This window comes from Tyto alba, unplaced genomic scaffold (genome assembly GCF_018691265.1).
Source record: "Tyto alba isolate M040663 unplaced genomic scaffold, T.alba_DEE_v4.0 Super-Scaffold_45, whole genome shotgun sequence".
Taxonomy (NCBI): Eukaryota; Metazoa; Chordata; class Aves; order Strigiformes; family Tytonidae; genus Tyto; species Tyto alba.
In genome coordinates this window covers 10,833,333-10,859,582 of record NW_024881321.1, presented here as the reverse complement: position 1 = coordinate 10,859,582, position 26,250 = coordinate 10,833,333, and positions in this window count along the sequence as shown.

Below are 26,250 nucleotides of genomic sequence, written 5' to 3'. Positions count from 1 at the left end.
AAGCATATATATACATACATACACATGGTCTTGCTTGAATCAAGATCACTTCTGGCTTTTTTGTAGTTGGTGAGGAATACATCTTCTCTGAAGGCTGCACAACACTACCGGTGCATATATATGTCCGTGTGTGCCAGTGACATTCTATTTGACTAATGGACACACACACATATGCATGTATGTATGTGTGTGTATAAGTAAGTGTCTGTGCATACATATTTATGCATTAACGTGTATGTTTGTGTATAGTTAAATATTCTCAGAATGTAATTCTTTAATCCCCTCTGATCTATATAATCACTTGTGTTAGTCCTTTTTCCTTTCCTTGTTTTCTATTTAGTTTTTACTACCACTATTTTTTTTTCTTTTTTTTTTCAGAAAAATTCATAAGGTGAAATATATCATGCACAGCGTCTGTACTGAGCTGAATCAGTCTTACTGTTCAGAGTAGAGGCATTTGTAAATATGTCTCACTAAACAGTTACTCCTAAAATAAAATGAGCCCATGATTCCTATGAAGCTTTATGACAGACAGGGCAAACCAGAATTAATTATAATTTCTTTCAAATTTCAACTGAAACTAATTATGAGTTTTGGCTAGTCACTAGATATTAGTAATTGTTTTGTACAAAGCATGTTGTTTATGAGGATCATTTGTCCCAGTATTATAAATTTCTAACTGGATTAAATTTAAAACTAAGAAATGTCAGTGTCATGAATATACTTCTCCATTTTAAAACTTACATATTGAACTAGAATTAAAATGTGTACATGTTTCTGTTCTCTTGATAAATGGCATTTCAGTAAAGCTTTGAAACTCTGACTGAAGTCAGCCTAAAATAAACAACTTGGCAATATATTTACAGTCCAACATTGGTTTCCACAAGAATGAATTTCGGCCATATGGAAGTCATGCCAGGAGTAAGACAGGTACCCAGTCTGGAGAACAGAGAAGCAAAATCCTTAGCACACGTTGGTTCACCTCTGCAGAAAAGTCTAGACATAGATTTACTGACTAATTTTATTTCTATATTTCAGTTTAAACATAGCCAGCAAAATTGACTTCTGGCTATTCAGCCTTTTTTTTTTTTTTTCTTTTTTTCTTTTCTCCTTCTTTATTTTTTTTAAAAAAAACCCTTACGCTTGGGCCACTCATAGCATTCAGTTGTCATCCTTTTTGGTGAAATTACTGTCTTACTCCAGAGAAAGAAACTTTTTCTATGTGTGTTTCCAATATGCTAAATCTATATATTAGTCCATAATATATTTTTTAATTATGCCATGCATTAAGTCTCAGAATGTAAAATTTAAATACAGAGTAAAAATAACTTATTTGTTTATTTGAAGAACAATTTTTTTTCTGACTATGATCAGAAAAACATCTTAGGAAGAAAATCTGCATTTAATATTTTCTCTTGTGTGTTCTCCAAGAACAAGGAGAATGCATCCACACTGGCATGTTTTATTGATGGTCTGTAATGAATGTCATAGTAGTTATCTCCTAAAATCAGAACAAGTCTCTGAAGTTTTTCTGCTGAGTGGAGAAGAATGATTATTTTTGGCCCCAGTATTTCTACCAGTCAATTCAGATCTCTGATGTGGATGAATTATATTTCCCTTAAAAATTTTCAATCATACCTGAGTAATAACTTTTTTTATTGACTGCTTCTTCTGAGCCTCTAAAAATCTCTGGAAGCAAATACTTTGAGCTTTTCATTCCCATCTTTATGTTTGACATGAAATGATAACCACAACTTCTACAGAAAGGCTCTTGATTATGGCTACTTCGAATTAAAATGTAGCAGTTTCTTGGAACTCCTCAGTTACCTTTTTTACTGCAGAAGTCTTACTTTCCTTGTCTGTCTTATTTCTCTTCATGGTGAGTTTTTGTTTTTCATCACAGGAAAAGATTAGAATAACTTCCCTTGGGTTTTGTAGTTATTCCTTCAAGTTTTTCTTCCATGATTTTGTTAACCCAACACCAGACAAGAACATTTACCTCTCAAGTCCTTGATCCATTGCTGTCTGATATGAAGCAGTTCACTGAGCAGGGTAATTTTTCACACACATATAGATCATTCCATTCATTTAGTGTCAGAATAATTTTTGATAGTGGCTCTCAAGTGGCTTGATATTAAGGGAAAAACCTAGCTGGTAATCTTCAGTCTTCCTGCCAGGATCACAAATAAATTTTGTGGTTTAAAAGCTACATATCAATCCATGTCCATGAGGCTTGGACTTCATAGAGTCTGCAGATCTTTACATTTTTATCAGGTGTAGAAATATGTCATATGGATTAAATGGGGTCCTCACATTTATGATTAGACTGCTTGTTTTTATTTTAATGTTAATGTGGTAAAACATGTACTACACATTTTCTGTGTCACAATTCTGTGAAAAGATACAAACACCTTCTTTAAGATGGACTCCTGCTTGTGAGCATAACTCCCTCCCACTTTTTTGCCTCCTTCCCCCATGGTTCAGTAGTTCTCAGTTGTAAGTACCAAAGACTTCTTAAATAACCTGAAATGTGCTAGGGAATATTTGAGTGATACGCTATCTTTTATCATATGTCATGAATCTCTTCCTCATGAGAAATCTAGATCTTGTCCAGATGGTATTAATTTATTTCTTTCTGTTCCTTCAAGACATTGTAATCTAAGGTAGGATTTAACCTCTTAGTATTCATGATTGTATTACCTATATTGCACAGTTAGATTGTGCAGATCCCCATTTAAAAAAACACTGCATTACTGTCATCCTGATATACTGTCTCACTTTTTCCAGTTAATTTCTTGCCAATCTGCTTCTTCTCAAATTTGGCGTAATTAAGGTGGCATGTTTTTTCACTAAGGATGCAAAGAAATAAAAATTTATCTATATTTTTTTCTTGTTGAAATTTTCTGTCTTTGTAACCTTTATTTATCTTGTTTTCCATTTTATTTGCATATAAAGGCTACTTAGATCTTTGTATATGTTACAAAACCAACTTTGTTTTCTTTTTTTTTAATAAAAAAAATGAAAATTCATTGAAAATGTCCACATTACTATATAAAGATACATTATATTAATTCTCTCGATTAATTTAAAAACTGATCTTCTTTGTTTCTTTTCTCCTCAAAGGCTTTTCCCATATGCAAAGCTAAAAAAAAAAAAAAAAAATAGATAGCTTTGACATAAAATAATCAACTTCAGAGAAATCTATTATTTACTTAAAATTCCTTATAATAAAAATCACACAACAAAAATCATCTTAAACTGTCTTGTTGTCAGAAGTTTAAATCACATCTTGATAGAAACTTCTGTCAGAATCCTTTCATACACAAGTAAGAAAAAAGGCTCTCTTGCAATGTAAACTCTTCTCAATGACAGGAAGGAGGAAAATACATTTTTTTTCTCTCTCTTCTCTGTCTTTTTTCTTGTCTCAGATGCCCAGGTTGTGGAGGAAAATATTAAACAGTTTATATTGCCCTTCACTTCTGTAGATAAATGTTTTGTTGTGAATTCTCACCTCTGATGTCTACATCTAAAACTAGAAAGCAAAACCATACATTTTGAATTTTTTTGTTTAGAATAAAATTGCACAGCTGATTAGTTTAGCCAACAGTTAAATTTGCATCCATACTTGATATTAACTTTCAGGTTGAAGAAGGGTTCAAAGATTCATGACTGCATCCTCTCAAAACAATTACATAGTATCACAATAACTGTATTGGAAATCAATTTCCAGTGTTTTTTTTTTGTGAAGAAGTTGGACCTGGAGTGTTTAACAACAAGAAGGTATGTAAAGAGTGACTATGAACATCACGTATTAAATAAAGAAAAATAACCTTTTTTATTATTGTTATTATTCACTTCAAAGGTAGTTAGGTGGCACAGAATACCCACATGCACACATACATACATACATACAGTCATACAATAAATCAATCAGTTGTATATAAATTCATGCAAATATTTCTCCATAGGTAGAGAAGACAGTGAAAGAGATTAAGTAAGCTTAGAAGGTCAACAGAGAAGACTCAAATGCATGGAAAGATGGGCACTCATTTGATCAAAACTACTGTTACACAGTTACTATCTTAAGGAAACTATTCAAACTTAAGATTTGCCTAGATCAAACAGATGGTATAATTGGTCTGTACAACAGAGCTATGTTCAATGTAGATGTCTAAATACATTTTTGCACCCAAAACTATGACAACTAACACCTATCTCATTAGATAAGCCCCTATATTTTTTTGGCATGTATCTATCTATATATATATATAAAGCCTTCAGAATAATTGATACACAGTACTTCAGTTTTTAGAAAGACAATGACATCCATCAGCAGGAAGGAAACCAATATTCAGAGTTCTAGAGAGTTTAGATCCTAGTTTGTAAGTCATTATCAAGAATACTAAATCTCTGGAACTTATTATGCCTCCAGCCAGAGAGACTGGTACAGCTAAAACTGCGTTAATGCAGATCTGAAGCCCCCAAACAGTATGGTCTATGGGGTCAAGAGAACTGTTCAGCTGAGAATTTTAAGTCTCCACATTTGCACAACATGAATAGTTTGCTTGCCTCCATCAAAAGTATTGACTAAATTTCCATTTACTACTGAAGGAGTCTGGATGCTGCTCATCCATAGACACTGGCTCTATAGGTGCCTGAACAGTGTTACCTGAATTGATAACATTACCATTTAGAGAGAAGGATCTATCTTTTCCCTCAAAATAGATCTCTGGTACTGCTTAAAGTGTCCTACAGTGGTCTGAGACAACCACTTGCGTCTGAGAGACATGCTAGAGAATCTATAGGAGACCTCTGCCCTTGTGGAATAGCCTCTGTCAAGACAGTTACTGTAGGAAATCTCAACCAGCTCCCAAGCCCCGTGTTTAGGCAATTGGATCCTACCCTAAAAGTTCAATTTCTGGACAAAGTGCAAAGACCAATAGGTTGATTCATATGTGCTCATTTTCATTTAATTCAATGCTTCCAAAGCAATCTGTGATTTAAAAATGACTAGAAATTTGGGCTGTCAGACAACTGTGGAACAAGCTTTAGAATCTTCTTCCTGAATCTCAAAGAGCCCCAAGAGGTCAGCAGAAGCTACTCAAGTAGTTTAGTTGACTAGTCACAGTTGCTAACTATAAAAATACATAGAGATAACACTGGGTGAAGGAAACCTAAGAGGAAAACAGTTCTACCAAGACAAAAGAAAAAGAACAGAATGAATATGTAGTTTCTGCATATCCTAGACACACTGAACAAAAGCTTTACTTTTATACAGAAAATAAGGGAAAGTCACTAGAGAAATGTTAAAACCCCTCTATACAGAATGGATAAATTGAACAAGGTGGAATGGACAAGGCTGCTCCTTGGAACAGGCAGAAGAGATGACAGAAACATTACAAAAAAGATATAGAAGCAGAGAAAGCAGAAAAATAAAAACTAAAAACAAACAAATAAAATGAGATGGAAAACAGAGAAATGTCAAAAGAAAAAAACAAGAGAAAGGAATGAAGTGTAAGGAAAAAAAATACACAAACAAACTAACTTGAATTGGGTTTAGACAACAAATATTAAGAATTTTATAGATGCTGCTGAAATTATGAAAGTGTAATCATGGCAATTCTTTTTTGTTTTGTTTTGTTTCTTGTAATTCTGTATCTACAGTGTTATTACAGATAACAAGCAAAAAATTGATGCATGGTCATGTTTCTTGATTGTGATCCTGTGAAAGATGAAATCAAGACAGCAGAGATGGGTATGCACAATAGATTTTTTTTTTTTTTAATATTGTCAATGATGTTCTAAGGATATACAACAGCACACCTATAATATTGCAAAAGGAATGGTGAGGATTCCATGTGTGTGCTGATTACTTTGTAAAAAGGAAAGCTCATCACATTTAGTAATTCAAGAGACAAATGCCTGCACTGTTTACATGAAGTTAAATAATTATAAACTGAAATGCAGTATAGGAAAAATCTGTAATAAGTTTTTCCATAAAATACACAGGACATTATATTAGCTTAAATTATGTGGCTAGAATGTATAACAAAATAACGGTCAGTTTCCACAAACACTAGAAAAAAATGATAGGGTTTTTTACACAGATAGTACCATAAGCAGTCACTGTACAATTTGATTTGAAGAACTGGAACAGAAACAATGTCCAAAGGGAGATAAAGGCAACGTGTTATCTTCTACTGGGTTATTTTTTGTGTGTGTTTGTGGTTTTTTGTGTTGTTTTGTTTTTTTTTTTTTTTATCATTGGTTTGACCATGAAATTCACCCTGAAAGTATAGCAAACTATTTTATGAATCACATTAAAAGCTGGCAAATACAGGAAGTAAAAGATGTAATTTTCAAGAGTTCATGTCCATGTAAGCAATGAAAAATAATTTTTTAAAATGTTTTGTATACTGTGATCCTTGATATAAAACTGGGGACTTAGTTTCTTATCAGAGTATGGAGACACTGATTATAATAATTTAGATTTCTTACGATTTTTCAAAAGATCTTAGAAATTCTAGATTACCATATTTTAAGTGCATATTTTCAGAAATTTCATAAGTACTCGCTAGTTATCACAATACTGTGAATTATTTGACTTAGTAAGGGAAAAATCCATATTACTTTGACAAAGAATAAATATAGTTGCCTGCTATATGTATGTTCATACATGCTTTTGTATATACCTGTCTGAGAGCAGGAAGGTGAGAAAGATCAGAGAGACCAGACAGGCTTTTTAAACTGTATTCCTGCTGGGACTGGGGGCATTTTTCTTGACGTATCTCAACACTGCAGCAGACACGGAATAGACTCACCTATGTGAACAGTCAGTGAACTAACTTCTGCTAAATAATTACACAGCTTAAGCAGTGAATAGTTTCTCATTTTACTTGATATTCTCTGTAAATTGTAATACACTTCAGTAATTGTATGCACTCTAGTACTTGTATGCTTATTCCAAAGACAAAAAAACCCCTTTAAATAAGGTCAAAGTTCTGTTCTTTTTCAACACTGAATGCACACACATTGTTAGAGCTTTTGGAATTGTAAATGTAAGTTGTGTGTTCAGGGCCTTAGTCTTTCTTTAAAAGATGCAATGTTGGCAACAAAGATAAATGTATGATTGGTCTATATCATCAAGAATCCAGTCTTCTTCATCAGTGTCTCATTACTCAGTCCTGTTAACAAATTTTAGAAAACTTACTTCTAAAATATAAAATCACCCAAGCTATTAGTGCATCTGAGAAATATATGATCAATCTTTGTAATAGGTGAAAAGCCATTCTAGTTGTAATTAGCATAACTACACCCTGAAAAAGAACTATGACAATGAGAAAAATAAAACTCTAAAGAATTATCTGGAAACAAGCATGAGAGATGAAGAAGGAGCTATAGAAGTCAACTCTTGAATTTGGAAAATATGTACTCCCCTATCCAGAGAAAACATGGATCAAAAAGTCAAACAGATGGAGAAAAGATATTGAAATAGACAGCTAGTGGGGTGCCACATTGTGGAGTATTCAAGTTACATACTGTTTGTTACTTTGAAATCAGAGGGACTTGATAGATGTCCTTCTAAAGGACATTCTGTCTGTGCCCAGAAAATTACTAGGTGTTGAGCCTAGAATGCCCAGCAAGTAAAATGAATTCCACATATATATTATATATATATATATACTGCTAATATATATGTTATATATAATATATATATAATATGTTAATATATATTATATACATATATATACTGCTAATATAGAAAAAGGGAATATTAGAGTAAGAAAGCTGATTAAGTAGTCTTCGGGGGGTTTTTTGTTTTTGTTTTTGGTTTGGTTTGGTTTGTTTGTTTTTGTTTTGTGGGGTTTTTTGGGGGGTTGTTGTTTTTTTTTTGTGTGTGTTTTGTTGTTGTTGTTGTTGTTGTTGTTGTTTTTTTTTTTCCAGAAATACCATAGAATATTATCTTAGTTCTAAAGTATACTTACAGTTTATCTTTCAACCTATTACTCCAATATTCATATTGGACCTGATGCTGTTTCTACTGAATTTAATGGCAAAATGCCCATAGATTTCAAAGTAGGCAGAACTAGGCCTATTATACATTATTTATATGTAAAATCAAGATAGAGTGATTAGTGAAGCATTTTTCGATGTGTTTTTGCATATTTTCAAATAAGTATATTAATTATCTTGATTATTTCCACAGAGAATAATTATACGCATCTCTGAAGCTCTTATTAGTGTAAATATCAGAAAGAGGGATTATATAAACAGGTTACACTAACAAAATATCTTTGGGTAATTTGAGTAATTATCGTACATGCTGCTGCTGGAGAACTGCCTACTTCTAGAGTTCTACACCTGCTACTTTAAGCTCACTTTTGGCTCTGAACTTCCTAGAAAACACTACTTTATCACATACAAGGAGGATCAAGAGTTTAATCTGCACTGCAGGATTTAAAGTATTTTCCCAGGAAAAATATTACCTTCAAGAATGTATCACACAAATATTAATTACTAGGATGTCTCTATAAATTAACAGAATGGAATAACAATCAAATTTCCAAATCAAAGATAATAACCTGCTTCAGCTTCATGGAAGGCTTTTAATCTTAATTTTGATTTCAACCTGACTATTGTGCCAGAAAAGACAAATTTGTAGCTATCTATTGAAGATGTCCGTATTGTTTTTACATCTCATGAAAATTACATGAGATTGAATTTCAGTTTGAGACTGAAGGTGTAATTCAGTTCAGTTAAAGGTACTCAGGACTTCATAGGTCATAAGATATATATCAAACCATATGGATTTTGTTGATAACCTATCTCATTTCAGGTGATACTCAACACCTATTTTAGAAAATTTGTTTTTGATCTAGCTCCCAGACACTTAGATTGGGACATCTAGGTGTAGATATCGCTATTTAAGTCTTATTTACATTCAGTGATGATCTGTAAACAATCCAGTCAATGAAGCATTGGGTGGTAATTCAGCTGATAAGCCACAAAGGAATTAAACTAGTTTGCTTAAACTTAGGTATCTAGCATCATTTATGATGCCTTATGGTGTTCTAAATTCCTGAATGAGACTGGCAGATATGATACAAGTTGCATAGGAGACACGTGTCATTTTGATTTCACTGAAGAGAGTAACATTGCTCAACTCAAAAGGTACAAAGAGGCTGTCTGTGTTCAATCAGCTGAATGGAGCTATATCATTGCCTGACTTGAACTGATCCTTCAGGGTAAACTCAATTTTCCCTTGGCTATGTTGACCTGACTTTACCTACTTAATGCGTAAATATGCATAATCTGGAGCTGGATGACACCTGAGGACTTTTCCAAGAAAGAGGACCTTTTAGTGATGTTGCAACATAATATAAATTGATACACACATGTATCAGTCTCAGGTTAGACATCTACTACTGAGTTAGTCAACTGAGAATCCTAGAAAAATAAATAGTTACTTGAAGAGAGTGACTCATGTTATTTTAAGATAGACATCAAAAATAGATAAGAAGAACCACCTAGTACCAAAAATCATCATTTTATTTCGTGGCATTGGTTGCAAGTGAGTCTAAGGAGATCTGTTACAATTTAGATTGTACAACTTTTTCATTTCTATTTCACTACTTATTCTTTATTTCAGAGCTATTCCCAGATGTGTTTGCCCATTCATGAGTATAGTACAGATCATATGGTCAGTCCAACTTAGCAGCAAACTTCATTACTGTGTTCAGATTATAAGTCTTATTTTATGAAGTGTTAACTTTTTTGTGTTACAGTAACAATAAAAACCAACATTTAGTTTCCAAAGAGAAAAAAATTTATATATAAAAATATACAGGTTTATATATTTGCATAGTTATATATGTATATAATAATGTATATACATATATATGCATACATTTATGCATACTTATATATTAGCAAAATGCACATATGGGAAACATGTATCTAAAAATACTTTATATGTTTGGTAAGTAAAGGAGTATTAGTGCTGGATGAGTGGACGCAGTCTGCACTTGGGACTGTTCAAGCTAATTCATAGCCTCAGGCATGCATATGAATATCTAGCAAAAAGGGATATTAAATTTAGGGAACAATTTGTTTATTTTGCTTTTTTATGTTTCTGTCATTATTAAAAAAAAATGTTATATAAATTCATTCCTTTATTCCCACCATTGTTGTATAATATTGTAAATAAGGCCTCTCAATATCTGAAATTATTTTATTTGATATAATTATTCAACTTTTCCTTTTTAGTGAATCCATTTCAGGGGCCTATGAATCTCACCGGATATTGATCTGGTCCCATAGGTTCCACTCCACAGATATTAGCTTGACTCAGGGCTCAGACAGAAGATTTTGCAGCTCATCAGTTTACTATGTGTCATCAGAGCCAAAATAAAAGGCAAATGTTCATATACTTAGACCATATAAATTTGAGATATAATATGCTAGTTTAAACCTCTGTCACTGGAATATAAATTAATTAGGTTTACCTTGTGTTTGTTGGAGAATAAGATCTCTTGCATAATTAGCTTCTGTAGCTCAGATGATGTAGAGTATTTGGTTAAACTAGTAATTTATGAAAACTCCTGGATTAAGTGCTCTGAATCCTTAAGTGGTCAATAGGCCTGATATGATAATAAATGCTATTTACTACCTTTAACTTATTCCTTTACAGACTTAGAATTCAACATTGCATATGATGATGCTGATAGAGATCCATCCTTCTTTTACAGCTCAGCGTATTAGCTTTCACATGGAGGAAGAGATTATATATATAAGTATTTTGCAGTTCATAAGAGAACATTTGAATCCAAAATAATATTTGAATAAATTATTTAATTTAGAAAGCATTATTTACTACATAGATAAATTTTAGAAGCAGAGGATACAAATCTAAATCATCCAATCTCTTCTTGACTACATGCCAGGGTAATGCCCAATGACTTCGGTGGTCCACTCTGCAGTTTTAAAATGTTTCTCTTTGGAAAACTGGAACATGAGTTAGAGAATTAGTACCAAATTTTGAGATATGTTTGATTTAGGACAAAAAAAGATACTAAAAAAATATTAAAGAGTGAAAAGACCAGGATAAAGGCAAGGACATTAAAGAGTTGTTCTTTATAAGGGACTGTGCTTTGAGGAAAGCATATCAAAGTCTTTAGTTTGGTGGTTTTGTTATATTAGATATGAAAACTAAAAAAAAAAAAAAAAAAAAAAAGACAATGGTTTCTCTCATACTCCTCTTTAAGCCTTAAAATATCTTTTATTCTGAAACATAACATGGGTATGGAAATGACTAATCATGTGATGAAGCAGATTATTCCTGAAAAGGATAAATGTGCATAAAAGACAGTTCTAGTAAGGACAGGTTAAACTGCATGTCTTGGGAAACTACAGGGCCTTAGGTTGCATGAGCAAATTTTGTGTTTTGGAATGTTTTCAATTATTTCGTTGTACTTCCCAAATTTTTATATGCATGAATATATGAAGTAAATTAAAAGTTGCAGTTGTAGCAATATTGGTTAGTTACATTTTCCTATTTTGTTAAGTACCAGAATTAAACTAACTGCTTATTAGTCCATTCTCTATATTTCAGTAATTTTAGTCTCTTTTTGTTCCCACATCAACAGTGCCAGTGAATGTCAAAGGAAGGAAGGTGAGATGTTTCTGGGACTGAGTTACCATATTAATTATCTCTGTTAGAAAATACTATCAGTTTCCATTGGGTTGGTTTGATTTCAGATCACCAGCTTAGAAATGAAAGGTTCGTATCCTTTTATACATTCTTGCAAATTAGTTTTCATTTGCTATTCATTTTAACGTTAGGATATCTGTAGCAGACTAATGGAGGGCTACGTCATGTTCACTGTATGAAATATGAAATAAATTGTGTCATATTATAAAACTAAGGTGGAAAGGGGATGGTTAAAAAATGGCACTAGCTAGTACATGGGAAAGAAATTAATACTTCTGTGCTCAACGTTACTTCATGATAACTATCGTAATACTTGCTAGTTCACTGTCATCCAAAGCCAGAAACTTGGTTTACCCAGCATCTCCTGTGAGAGAAAACTCCTCCCATTGCTGGCTGTCAAAGCAATAGGAGATGGAAGCAGCACTTGAACACAAGCCACATGCAGCACGAGACCCATGCATCAAGTATGCAAATTTAAAATTAAATTCTGTCCCCTAAATTTCACTTCCAGTTCTTTCTGGGTGACACACAAGAAGATACTAATCCTTCTGTGTGTCAAGTGATGTAGGCTGTAACATGATTATGAGGTGTTTGTAAGCCATTTTTATTGCTTCTTTCCGCTACCCCATCTACTCTGTGCTATTTAAATTGCTGGGACTTAAGCTATATTTGCCTTTATGGTAGTATAGTGGATGATTTAGGATAATCTTGGTGAAAGCTCTAGAAAGAGCTGTAAAACAAATACAAGGTAATGAAATAGCCCTTGCGAGTGTGTAATGGAGAGAAAACAGTAGATAGTAGCCAGATTAAATGACTAAACCATTACAAATTCTTTTGCTCAGTTTTGGTCCAAGTCCTCCTGTCCTTTAGCCATTCTACACATGCATCTAAGGTTTGTATTAATCTTTACATGCTTCAGCACAGGTGATTGGTAGTATTATTCCCAAAAGCATAAACCATTGTTCCTACCAGAGTAGGTCACAGAATTTCTTATTTTTTCTTCATAAGAGAAGTATCTATTTCTAAATAATTCATACATCACATTAGGATCCAAGTTAAAAAGAATGCCTGTAAACTCACACTCAAAGGCATACAAAGGATATGTTAAACAAAGAAAGACAAAAAAGAACAGCACAGTTCCTCCATAGCCTGAAGTAATTAAGCTCTTATTTTCCCTTGCTGCCCCTCATGGAAATCTTTAACATTAATTCTTTCAAGATGGAGCTTAAAACCAGAAATCAGTATATGAAACTACCAAAACACTGAATTAAACTAAAGCTCATGGTTTTATATGCATAAATCCAATAGAACAAGGTTAAAAAAAACAGAACAAGTGGTTCCAGTTCATCTCACACTATTAAATAGGCCAGTGTTTTCTGTCCAAAGAGTCACAGCTAACTTATCTCTTCTAACTCAAAGATGTGTTAATTGTAAAGAGAATGGTACATGATGTTTTACCATTCACTCAGCATTCTCTGACTTAAATTTCACCTCTGTTTTAGATTACTGAAGCTTGAGCCAAACTGACTGAAATTAACTGAGCCACAGAGAATTACATTAATAGACTTTTACCAGCTAACCTTATAATAAATATATTTCAGTATGAGCACACACGTAGTATGTGCATTCAATTTTAAAAAATGTGTATGTGTTATGGCTTAGAAATCACATCAATATTTATACAACCTCTTCACTAGGACAAGGTTACATACAACTGCCATTAAATCAGCAGTTGACCACATAGCTGTGATGTAGAGGCACACACCTGTAACATCTCCCTTGCCCATCCTTCCACTGATTACATGGAGCCTGAGATGACTACATGTCCTGATTTGGACTGAAATAGAGTTAATATTCCTTTTTGGGGACTAGATGAGTGCTGTGTTTTGGATTTAGCTTTGGGTTTGATATATTATTTTATCGAGACCATGGTTTCAACATATGCCTTGGTTTAACAAAGAAGTTATGAATAAACATACAGTGATGAAAATATTGGTTTCACAAGAACATCTGCTTTTGTTTGTCCTATTTTCTTCATAGTCATGTCAATATTTTTATGTATAAGGAACCTATGTTATAGTTCCACTTTTGTTCATCTTCTTGGTTTATATCAGCATTATTGTCTGAAGTTACAGATCATCACATTAATTTAAGTTTTGCTGGGTGCTTCCCGTCTGTGCTCACATTCACAGTCTTCTTTCCCAGTAAGTAGATGCACTATTCCTCTCTCTGATTTCAATCTTCAGCAGGATATCCTCTCTTCAGCAGGAACATGATGTTGTATTTGTGGAACAAATGCACAAAATAAAACCATCTGGCAGCAAATGAATAAAGCATCTTTACTACTGGGAAGTTACAGAGTAGTGTAAACAGAGTAGGATCTCCCAAATCTCTCTATGGTATCTATTAGACATGATGGGAATTCCTTCTGCACCACCAAAAAGCAACATCCTGAACATAGTAACTTCTTAGATCAGCTTTCTTAGAACATCTTAGATCAGCATCTTAGAAAAAAGGCACGGCACATCTTTCTTCAGAACAGATCCAAAACTAGGTATTTCATTACATATCTAATGGTAGACAATATTAAACCACATCTCCAGCTTACTCAGGAAACCCAATAAATCAGGATTGATAAACTTCTAATTCATTTTTTCTGTTTATAAACATATAATATTTTGTATACGGTCTCATAACAACACAAAAATATTTAGTAGCTAATGTATCACTCTGTTCAACTTCACTAGTGATAAAACCCACATTTTTTATATTGTATCAGAAAGCAGGCTAATGAATTCTGAATTATTTATCCTTATACATCTTTGATACACTTGTAAAATCAATACATGAAATTGCTTGTTATTTTCTGATATTACCAAAAGAGACTAAATCTAAATATCACATGACTACTATATACTAGGTAAGATGTAAAGAGTGATGGACATTTGACTTGACAAGGCCATTTGTTAGACTCCTGTCATATCTTGAAAGGCTTGCTCGTGGCGATATGATACATTATCAGTTGTTCTCAATTTAAGTTTTTGTGTCACCATAAATTATGTATGCTAATTACTGCTGTGTAATAAAAGATTAAATTAGAAGCTGCAGTCCTGACCTAATATACCATTCTTATTTGCATTCATTTAATATTTAATTCCATACTCTGTAAAGACTCGTGGACATGTTTAACTTTCTGCACTGCAATAATCTTTAATAGAACACAAAGGTAAACATATAAATAAATCTCATTGAAGAATGGTATTCTGATAAAATATTAAACAGACACCTCCTATATACAAAAGATCTGTTCTGTATTTCCTAGGTTATCAAATAAAATCTACTGAGCATAACTGGATTTACAAACCAGCAAACTTACTAAAATATCTGGGAAAGTTTTAGCTTACCTCAATTAATTTTAAATCAGACTTTTTACACATTCAAAACTCATTTTCCTTGTCATCCAATAACATATCACACAATTTTAACATTTATCTTAGTAAGAGGAAGAACATCTCTTCAGATTTCAAATCTTTCAAACTTAGTTGAAAAAGTCATTAAATTAAGGACAAGTAGGTCACTGGTGGCTCTTAAGCACCAAAAAGAATATTTAGCGTAGAAGTAAATGATACATTGGAAAAAGTATACTATTTTGTCTTCTTGATATTGACAGAATTTAAACCCATGCAAATTACACTTTCTTCTGGCTTTCTCTAATGGAAAGTCATCTGTATGTTGTACAGAGAGACCGGACCTTGGCAGTACTTGGTGCCAGACTTCCAAAATATTAAATTCTTTGTCAAAGACAATGTTGTTATTTGTACCAATGGTTTAGTACTTCTGTTGTAGTCTCATGCAAGGTTTCTCAGAGTCCAATTTATCTCAGTGTTTGCTCTCTAGCATTTACCTCAGCTCAAACAACTACTGTATTAAGTTTCAGCAGGAATCCCATCCCAAAACCATTACCTTTTTTGTACTGTGATCTCTGAGTGTTATATTATGTACCACTTGGGTTAGCAATTTGACTGAGATTTTAAAATCTTTGTCCAGTCCCTCATCTGTGAATCTCATTTCTCAATTAGAGAATCAAAATTGCCAAGAGTTTCTTTAGCTGAAAGCCAGACTCTTATTTCACTTCTGCTTTAAAACTGCTGTAACACATGGCTTACTTGATTTTCTTCGTATGTTTGGGGCTGCACAGAGCTCCTGCTGAGATTTTGATATGAGTGCAAAGCAAAGTCGGCTCCTAAAAGAAATTAACAGCCCTCTTATTGCTAATTAAAAGCTCTTTGCTTTCTCTCCACATGGCCAGTGCAGCTGCTTCACATCCTCTCAGTGTTTCAAAAACACATAAATTCAAAGACAATATTGTGAACAGCACCTGGCATTTGCTGCACCTGCCGTGATGAGACTATATTTCATTCTGTCAGTAAATTAAAATTCTCCAGGGCTGAAAAGGATGCTTTTTTTCTCATTCAACCTCTTCCATTGTCCCCAGTGGTAAAGAGACAGTAGTTTTGCTTCCATTTTCGATACTAAATATATCATATTGTTGTTTGCTTCAGTGGTGCAGACACCTGCCTCCTGCTGTAAATGTTGTGTTCCACTTTTGAAAGATTTCCCCAGGGCTCCACATTCAAGTATTGGTTTGTAACTATGGCTTAATATCGTGTCAAAATCTCTTAAGGAAGATACAGCTTGTCAAGTCATCTCAGGATTGAACCTCCATCTAGTGAAATTCTGAAAATGTCCTTTGAGTGTTTGAAGCATAAGAAGACAAATAAAGGGCTAGCAAGTCATTTGTAAAGATAATAGCTAACAGCATGTATTTTCGCTTTCCCTCCCCCTCTTTCCATTTAATGTTGATAAAGAGAGAAGAGAAGACTGCAGGTCAGTGATCTTTGTTATTTATATTCAGGTCAAATAAAGTTCCAAACTTTTGTGTTTTGGGCATGGCAGCAAAAAGGAAGCAAAGAGAAATAAAACCTCAATCAAACTTATAGATTCAAGCACTGACAGATTGATCTCAGAGCTTATTTTCAGAAAAAAGGGCAAATCACAGGCAGGAAATGTTTCAATATAAAGACTTACTGGACAACAAAAGAATTTGTCTGTATGCTTGTAATATTTGACACTGCTGTGTTTGCTGCAGTACAGGAGTACTTTTTAGGAATAAATCCATAATGATCGTATTAGAAGTGGAACTACAATAAAGATTATTATACTAGTTTTTAATATGCAATAGGTGAGAGTTTCCCAGTAACTTCTCTTAAAGGAATACATGAGAAAGGTGAAAGTATTCACAAAAAGTATGCAACCATTTTATTTTTTTGAAGGTTGAGGAAATGGTTCTCTAAAGAAATATTAAGTCTATTCACAGATTTATAAATCCTTCTCAAATTTGTACTCATATTCTCCAATAGAGAGAAAAAAAAAAGCCCAAACAATGCCAAGACCCAATAACATTTTGGATTGAAACTTAATAGGGACAAGGTTCTATATTTTAGTATTTTTTTTTTTAACCTAATAGTATCTCTTGGCTAAAATAAGGAAAAAACCCATACTACTCAATGGTAGCAAAAACTCTTCTAGACATTACTGTTCCTTTCCTTTCTCCAGATGCTATTTTCAGTCCTCACCTAGAGTCCTCACAGCAGAACCAAATATGTAAATATGCAGGCTTGAAGGAGTGTGGGCATTCTTGGCATGGTTGCAAAATCTGACACATGTCATGGCAAACTCTTTATGTAAGTGGCCAAGAACAGTTTCCACTCAGCCAAGAGCATGGCAGGGAGAAAAGAAAACAGTAACATTTGACTGAAGAGTTCTTGCAGATAGGAGAAGAGTAATAACATTTTGCCTGTTGCAATCCCCCAAAAATATTGTAAATACCTATCGTTCATGCATAACTTGTATAAATACATGACAAGTTCCAAGCTGACTGTACTTAGGAAATCCTGACAGCAGTTTTCAACAGGTCTAACTGATTTTTAACTGGAGGTTGATCAAATCTATATGATTTCATAGTACCACCATTCAGAATACAGACATGCAATCTGATCATTTGATTGAGGTTACTTTGTGGACCTCTGTAACCTAAGATATACAATTTATGAAATCACTATGAAAGTGAAATGTGTTTCTGTTACCTTTGCCAAATAAAACATTTACAACTTTATATTTGTGGGTAGAGTAGACAAAATTTTTTATATGTATTTTTACAGCATTGAATTTGTTTTAAAACTTAAAGCAACTGAGAAAACATGTTAAAGGGCTAGTCAGAGGAACTTTTAAAGCATCATACAATGTTACACTATTACATATATCATAATGCTATTATGCTGACTTAAAAGATGACATGTCAAAAGTCTATTTCAATCGTTAAATAATTAAAATTTTTCAATGAAATAATGTTCAGCCATTTCTATTCTTTTATTTAAAAAAATTGTTCTTCAAAAAAGTGACTAATACTTCAAGTACTTTCATATTTGATCATCTCTATTTAATTAAGTTTAAGCAGTATTAGTACATCTGAGTCACCATGACAGATTATAATATCTAAAAGAAATAATATTTCCTTCTTTTCCCTATTTTTTCCCTAATTTCTTTTGAAAATTGTAAGGCTTTTTGTAGGATAATTCAACTACTTACTCTATTACTATTTCATTGTTTAATCCTATTGTTAAAGGTGTACAGTTTTAAAAACAATACCTCTTGAATCTGGCTTTGTTTTTCTCTATATATGACTAAGAACAAATATTTTCCCTTGATATTGATTTACTTCTCTCTGATAGTCTGTTTTTCTAGCTATCTTGATATTATCAATTGTATATGATTCCATACATCACATACCACATTTTTGTTTGTTTGTTTGTTTGTTTGTCCTTTGTTTTTGTTTGTTACCTGATCGTTTGGGGCAGTGTTTCCTTTATTTCCACTGCATGGAAGATCCTTACCAACATCATGAAATTTTACTTTGAAATAATTAGGGATTTATCAAAGATTTCCTAAGATTTGTTTTCCTTCTTGGTGTGTCAGGATACTTTTTGCAAGAAAAATGCCGATGTAGCAAACACAAATGCTTTATACATTTATTTCAGGTTGATTTTTTTATTAATTCCAAAAATGCTGAAATGTTTTTAACATGGAAGAAACAATCTTACTTTTCTTCCTAATTCCAGCTATTTCATGGTGTCACTTAGAAATTATTTACTGAGAAATAATTTATTTAAATATTTATTTTGGTTTTATATTTAATAACAACTGAAATTGTTTAAAATTTAGACAAACACATTCACTTAACTGTAAAATGTCTTAATCTAAAAACCATTTTCTTTAGTCAAGTTTTTTGACAGTTTTTGATTCTCTAGCAAACCTTGGGAAAGCTAATGGACTTTCTTCACAAAAGAAGTCAACTTGTAGTGAATATTATTCATAGAAAATATCATTAGCTAACAGTCTCCAATTCCTCCCCCTTTCTCTCCTCTGTCCCTTGATAGTTCATTGTTCACAGTGTGTCAATTTTTTTTTTTAATTTTCCTATACACTTTTCTCAGTTTACTGTCCTCTTGGCATGAAAAACAAACAATTAACAATGAAGAACAGTCCTGAAAATACTCCTCTTAAACACTATTAGCCTTCACACCATAACGGCTTTAACTTACTATTCTAGTATACAGTGTGAATACTGTTTGTTTTTCAATGAACTATATGAATGACAAAACACAAAAATTACTTGTATATTAACTAAAAACATCGTTGCACAAAATTAAATTTTCAAGCTTATAAGACCTATTCTTATCAATAAGTATAATGCCTTATTTACAAATAGAGAGTGTTTGAGTGATCTCTCTCAGTCACATAAAAAATCAACAGCTATAGAAGAAACAACACCTGGGATTCTGAGGTGCTATTGCTATACTCCAAGTTTCCCTTGAAGTTTCCTGTTTTGTTTTTTTTTTTTTTTTTCTTTTGCTATATCATTAAAATTCATATATAAGTGCTATAAGAGGCGCTGAGTTGAAAGGTGCTGACTAGAAATTATTTATATTAAGTAATAGAATGACTGAAATTTGGCTTAGTAGAGAATTAAACAAGGGAAATATCACTCAACAATCAATGTGAATTTATTAAACAATTTGTTTACTTTGATGTTTAGAGTTAATACAGATAATATTCTTGTAGCACTGCTACTTTTTTGTAAGGCATCTAACTTAATAACATATATCAATTTAATAAATTTGAATGATAAAACTTCATATAATATAATTTAAATAAATAACAGGCATCAGACAAGTCTCAGAAGGTCATTCTAAACAGGATATAATTAATAAAAATATTTAAAACATCTACTGGTGTCATGGAATAATCAATTCTTGCCTTATTTTATGTCATCACTTATTTGTAAGAAAGTAAGTAATCATCAATGACAAAGTCAGCAGTAATCAAAAAGCCACTTGTGGGGAAATACCTGGATTGCATTGTAGACTGGAAAGAAACAACAATAACTGTTTTACAGTGATGAAATATAAGTGACAAAAAACGAAGTCACACTTTATGGGTGAGATCTCTATCTATGTAGAATCAGAGATTCTGAGGCCAGGCTGATCACACGAATAACCATTCAAACAAGAATTTTCATTGTGACCCAATGTCCAAAAAGCCAAATACAAACACTGACATATCAAGAGAGGAATGTAGTACAATACATTCTCAGATATTGCATTTAGATCAGCAGTCAGTGTCCAGCATCCAAGATGAGGGATATGAAGAAAAATTCAGGTTTGCAGAAAGAAGTTGCAAGGGCACTACAATGTTTAAACCACTGTCAGAAAGAGAAACAGGTAGACTGTAGGTTCATATGTCTGACAGATGAAGATTTGCTACAATCCAAGTCTGGAAGATAAAGATGAATAAATTAAAGTTAGACATAAAGCCATTTTTTTTTAAGAATGGAGATATTTAGTCACTGGAAAAAATTAAAAAGTTATGTGGCAGATTGAACAACCAACACATATAAAAGACAACAGAACCATGCAAAGTCCTGAAGTAGAAGAATATTGTATTTCAGACCAGTAGCAAATCAAAGGAGTACTGTGATTTCCATTATGTAAGTGTAATTAAAATATCACAGTTATCTATCCAGGGAATTAATATTTTGAATTCTGTACACTTTAGAGATAAATACAATTTCAGAAATTACTAGTGATGTTGAGTTTAGGAGTATTTGGCAATCAGGCTAAAACATTTTAACATGACTTAAAATCTAGCAAGTGCAATGCAGACACCCATCAGGAATGAATTGAGCTCCTTTGAGATGTTTCATTTTATAGGTTCATAACCACAAGTTACTTTTGAAAATCTTGTTCTGATAAAAAGGCATGTGAAGGAAAATACTAGCTTCCATGATTTGTGAATGCTGTATCAAAACAGGGTAATTAGCATGTTTACACTAAATTTGGTGAAAATGTAAATAAATTTCTATTATACATGGCTTACTTTTGATTCTTGTGGGCTTTTTCTGACACAGAATTAAAACTTTTTTTTTTTTTTTTTTTAGTAACAAGCATCATTTAAATATTGCATTGTTGACTTAATAGACTTCTCTTCCCTGTAGGTGTTCAGCCAGGATTTGAAAATATCCTTTCAGGCAGCTGGGAACATTATCTTCTCTCCTTTTCCCCTTTTAGTGGTCTAATTTTCTTTAAAACTCAATGCTGTGCAGAAGCTCTCTATTTTGGCCCTGTCACTGACAATGACCTGATACTATTTCATGCTTGAATTGTTATTGCATGTATTGTTATTGCACAAATGCCTTTGAAAAATTAATCTCCTTCATTGCCACAGTAACACAAAGAAACCCAATTACATATAGTAGCTGAGGGGTTGATGGGATTTTTCTAATTACAGTTTTCCAGGGCCCTATATAAGGCCTAGCAAAGACAATGGAAGGTTTAAAACTGATTTTAATGTGTACTGGAAGAGACCATAGGAAAACATTCAGGATATTCTGTCATAAATTGTGCAAGAAAATACATGTTTCAAATATTAACAAAACAAAGTTGAGCCATACAGATACCATGAACCAAAATGAACCATGTTCATCAGCCATCAGTTGCAGGTACTAAATGATGCTTTATTCCTTTATACATAGAGGACAAAATGTATTCAGACTGTCTCCTCTGGTAATGTAGTTTAGATATTGCACTGACTAAAAAGCAAGCACTTAGTTCATTAAATATTAAGTACTCTGACTCACAGGGGGTAAGCAAGATTAATAACTTTTCTCTGACTGTATCAGAATAAGTAACTTTAGGGATGATGAGTACTTCAGTGGGTCAAGCAGGGACCTACTAGATGCTAAGAAACAGCTACATACTCCTTAAGACTGAGCCTGTGTTCTTGTGGGGTTCCAAATAACATATAATCTTTGATACGCTTGTGCAATTACTACTATGATGTTTGAAAAGGACCACAGAGGTGATAAGAGGGTTGGAGAACTTTCCCTGTGAGGGAAGGTTGAAGGAGTTAGGTCTCTTCTCCCTGGAGAAAAGAAGGCTCAGGCGGGACTTCATCACAATATTCTAATACTTAAGGGGCAGTTTCAAAGAGGATGGAGGATTTCTTTCTTCATAAAGAGCCACATGGAGAAGACAAGGGACAGCAGGTACAAGTTGCACTGGAAGAGGTTTTATTCTGATATAAGACATTTTTTACAGTGAGAACAATCAATCACTGGAATAACATCCCAGGAACATTGTAGAGTTCTCACCACTGGAGCGCTTCAGGATGCAATTGAACAGAAGGTGCTAGATAATCTCATCTAGGCTCCATTTCCTGTAAAAGGTAGAACCAGATGAACTTTCCAGATCCCTTCCAACCTGGGTTGTTCTATGATTCTAGGAAAAGTGGCTGCCATACCCCACCATCAAGTCAACAATCGAATCACAGAAACCTACATATTGAAAGGGATCCCCAAAGGACACCTAGTCCAAATTCCTTTTCAAAGAAGGTCTAATTAGATGGAGTTTCTCAGGAACTCTTTTAATCCTGTTTTGAATGTCTCCAAGAACCTGACACTTCACAACTTCATTGGGTAACCTTTTCCAGAGTTCTATTACCTTTTATTTCTTCCCTATATTGACTCAGAATTTCCTACATTCCAGGTTGTGTCCATCACCTTCACTGTTCAACTCCAAGGAGTCTGGCTCCATCCCTGTATCCTCTAAGATGTAGGCAAAAGGATAGTTGCTCCTGAGCCTTTTATTTTCAAAGCTGATCAAACTGAATTGTCTCACCCTTTCCTCACACATTATATGATACAGTACGTCCCCACCCTGCAATGTCTTTCTTGTGCTGGGGAGCCCAAAATAGGACCCAGCACTTTAGGCGTGGCCTCACAAGTGCCCAAATAGAGTGGAAGAATAATTTCATTGGATCAGATGTCTGTACACTTGATAATACAGCTCAGTGTGTTGTTGTCTTTCTCTGCTGCAAGGCTACTTTACTGACACATGTACAACGTGCTATCTACCAGGACTCCCAGACTTCTTTTTGTCCAGTGAACTTCCAAAATGGTCAGATCAATCCTATCCTCAGTGTCTAGAATAGTACAAAGGACTTCTGTCCTTTGCTACAGTTTGGAGAACGCTTAATACAGACAGAATTTTGTAGGGTTTACAAGGCAAACAGACATCTATTGATTTTGTCCACACTGAAGTTAGGGTTTTTTTCAAAAATACATCTCCTATCTATGTTTAAGCAGATTTACAGAGAATTAACAAGAAATTCCCTGCGGAGCCGCGGAAGAACGACACGCCAAGACGGCTTCAATGTAGGTGATAGAGCATCAATCAACGTGTGTCTTTATTGGTCCAGGGTACATATATTTATACAGACAATGATAATTATTATGCCTACTAGTCACTAGCTGATTGGCTTAAGCTCTAAAGGTCATATTTGCACGGTCCACCTACTTGCAGTTAGCTAACAGCACAAGCTTTTCATAACACTAAGTTTCTCATGCCACTATTTCTAATTCTTGTTTTCGACACACCACGGTACACAAGGCCGAAGCGTCCTTGACATTCCTCATGTATCAGCAGCTGCGAGCAGCTGCAGGCAAACCCTAGTGAGGCCCAGCATCAGCGAGGCAGCATCAGCCCTTAGAACAGGCTCTGATCGTACAATTGCTCGGTGGGCTCAGGACCCTTGTCTCTGAGCCATTCTCCAACAATTCCCTCCTAACACAAAACCTGAAATAATTGTAATTTTTCGTATTGGGTAAAAGAAAGCCAGTTTTTCAACTTCTCTCTCAGACAAGCCTCAGTTGCTCAATCCGAAAATGGAAACACCCAAATCAATATGAAAATTTAGATTTGTGTTCTGCTTGGTATTGATAAGTGTCTACATGTGATATAGTCAGATCAGTTCACTCACATAGAGGTCTAAGGTCATTTGAAATGGTGTAGCTTGCTGAAAATACTACATGGTCTTAGTACAAACAATACAGGACCTAAAAAAGACCCAGACACTTTGGTGTCTTGAGAAACCCTAAAGCATCTAAAAATGGCATTATATATTTCTGTTTAGGTAATCAAACCAAAACCTTTATTGACATTGTTGACCAGAAGAGCTGAGGTACTTGGCTTACCCATAAATACTAACACTTACCTATCTTCAAGTTTTATTATTTTGACTTGTGTTCCCCTACTGGGAAAAAGCTGTGAAAACCATTCTTCAGTGAAACTATAAACACCTGAAGAATAACAGTTTGAAGAGAACATTGTTAAGTATACCTTACAGAATATTACTAACTTTTTTATACCATTTGGTTTAAAAGAGAGTGTTTGGATTAAATATTATTTTGTTCATGGCTGAAATATGGCTTTAGTACAAAACATTTTCACATGTTTCATCTAATCAGAACAGCATTATTCCTTTTATAAAACTCTCCTTCCTTTGCCAGTGGCGGGGGGGGGGGGGGGGGGGGGGGGATAAAAGGAGACTATCAGAAGTTTAGCTTTTTCCCTTTTGACTCTTCTAGTAGTAATGAAAATAAAGTATGAGTGCTGTATCTACAATTAGTTAATAAACACTAAAGCTCAAGTCATATATTTCTGCCTGAAAAATTTAGGATGGGACCCAAAATGAACTGAGAACTATGCTGGAACTAAAACTTTATCTCTCTTTTTCTTAATGTGGGTTGTCATAAATATGGAGTCCAAACTATTAATGCTAGAAGAAGGGTCACCGGCATTTGAAAATTAGATATGTCAAAAAAATATTAGTGAAACAGCCTGGAAGAAAGAGCCATATGTGTTTGTTACAACCATTTTTAATGTTGTTTAATTGTTGCACCAAAAAAACCTGAAATCTAAGAAATGTCATAACCTACATTTTTATCTATTTGACTAACAGGTTGCATTTTTGCATCTTTTAGAAACTTTTTGTAACACATCATAAAGATCACTTCCCAAAGTAAAAAATACTGCATGAATAGGGATCTTCAAATGCACCGAATGTTGAAACAACTTCTTAAAGTATGATTGACCTGAAGAGATATGAACTACATCAAGTTCTGCAGCTGTTTGCTTTCTGAGGCATGCAGGTAAATTGAGTATCATTGCTATTGTACCCATAAACTCCAAAAAATCATCATGCAAAATGTTTACTGTAAAAATCCTATGACACCTTCATAAGAACATGAAGAAACACTTTTCAAACAGGACAAAAACAGTAATACCAATTCACATTTACTGATAGCAAGCTACCTGAAACATGATTTCCAGTTGTGTTTCCAGCCCTTTTGGGAGATTATCACAGTTAAAGAAGCAAGGAAAATGTTCTTTCCTGTTCTGTAGTTATTGAGGCATGCTTTTACATACTGATCCCTATTGTTCTTTTCTTCTAAGAAGGACAGGTTAGGTTCCTATGCTGCAGAGAGGAGCAAGATGCTAAAAAGGGATAAAGAGAAAATAGAATGTATCTGAATGTTTGTGCTGCGCCTGAAATGAGTACATGCTACCAGTATTCCCCTCAACATCATTATTAAGTGAAAAAGTCAAATGCAATATGTGATTCATCAGATGGAATGTTACCTATTTCACATTGATCTTTGATTCTCACCTTATTATTCTACTTGTACTTCCAAAGGTGTTCCTCAGGTTGTTTTGAGCAAAGATAGTAGAAGCAGCTGGCTACAGAAGCTGACATTTTCTGTCATGCCAGGTGAATGTTAACATTTTGTCACCATTCATACTGGTATAAAATTATTGCTTTAAATTTCCTGGGTTTCTGTGATGACCATCTTGTACAATCTGATAATCCTACCTATATCAGGAGTGCAGTATTCAATTTTGTCTACTAGGAAATTTATTTTCACATTTTCAGCCATCTGGTCTAACAGAGAATTCAGCTATATCCCAGTTGTAGTGAAAATTGTGATGTAAGTCCTTACGGAAGATATGAAGGACAAGGTAACTGGGAATAGCCAACAGTGGCAAATCCTGCTAGATAATCCTGATTATTTTCTTTGATAAAAT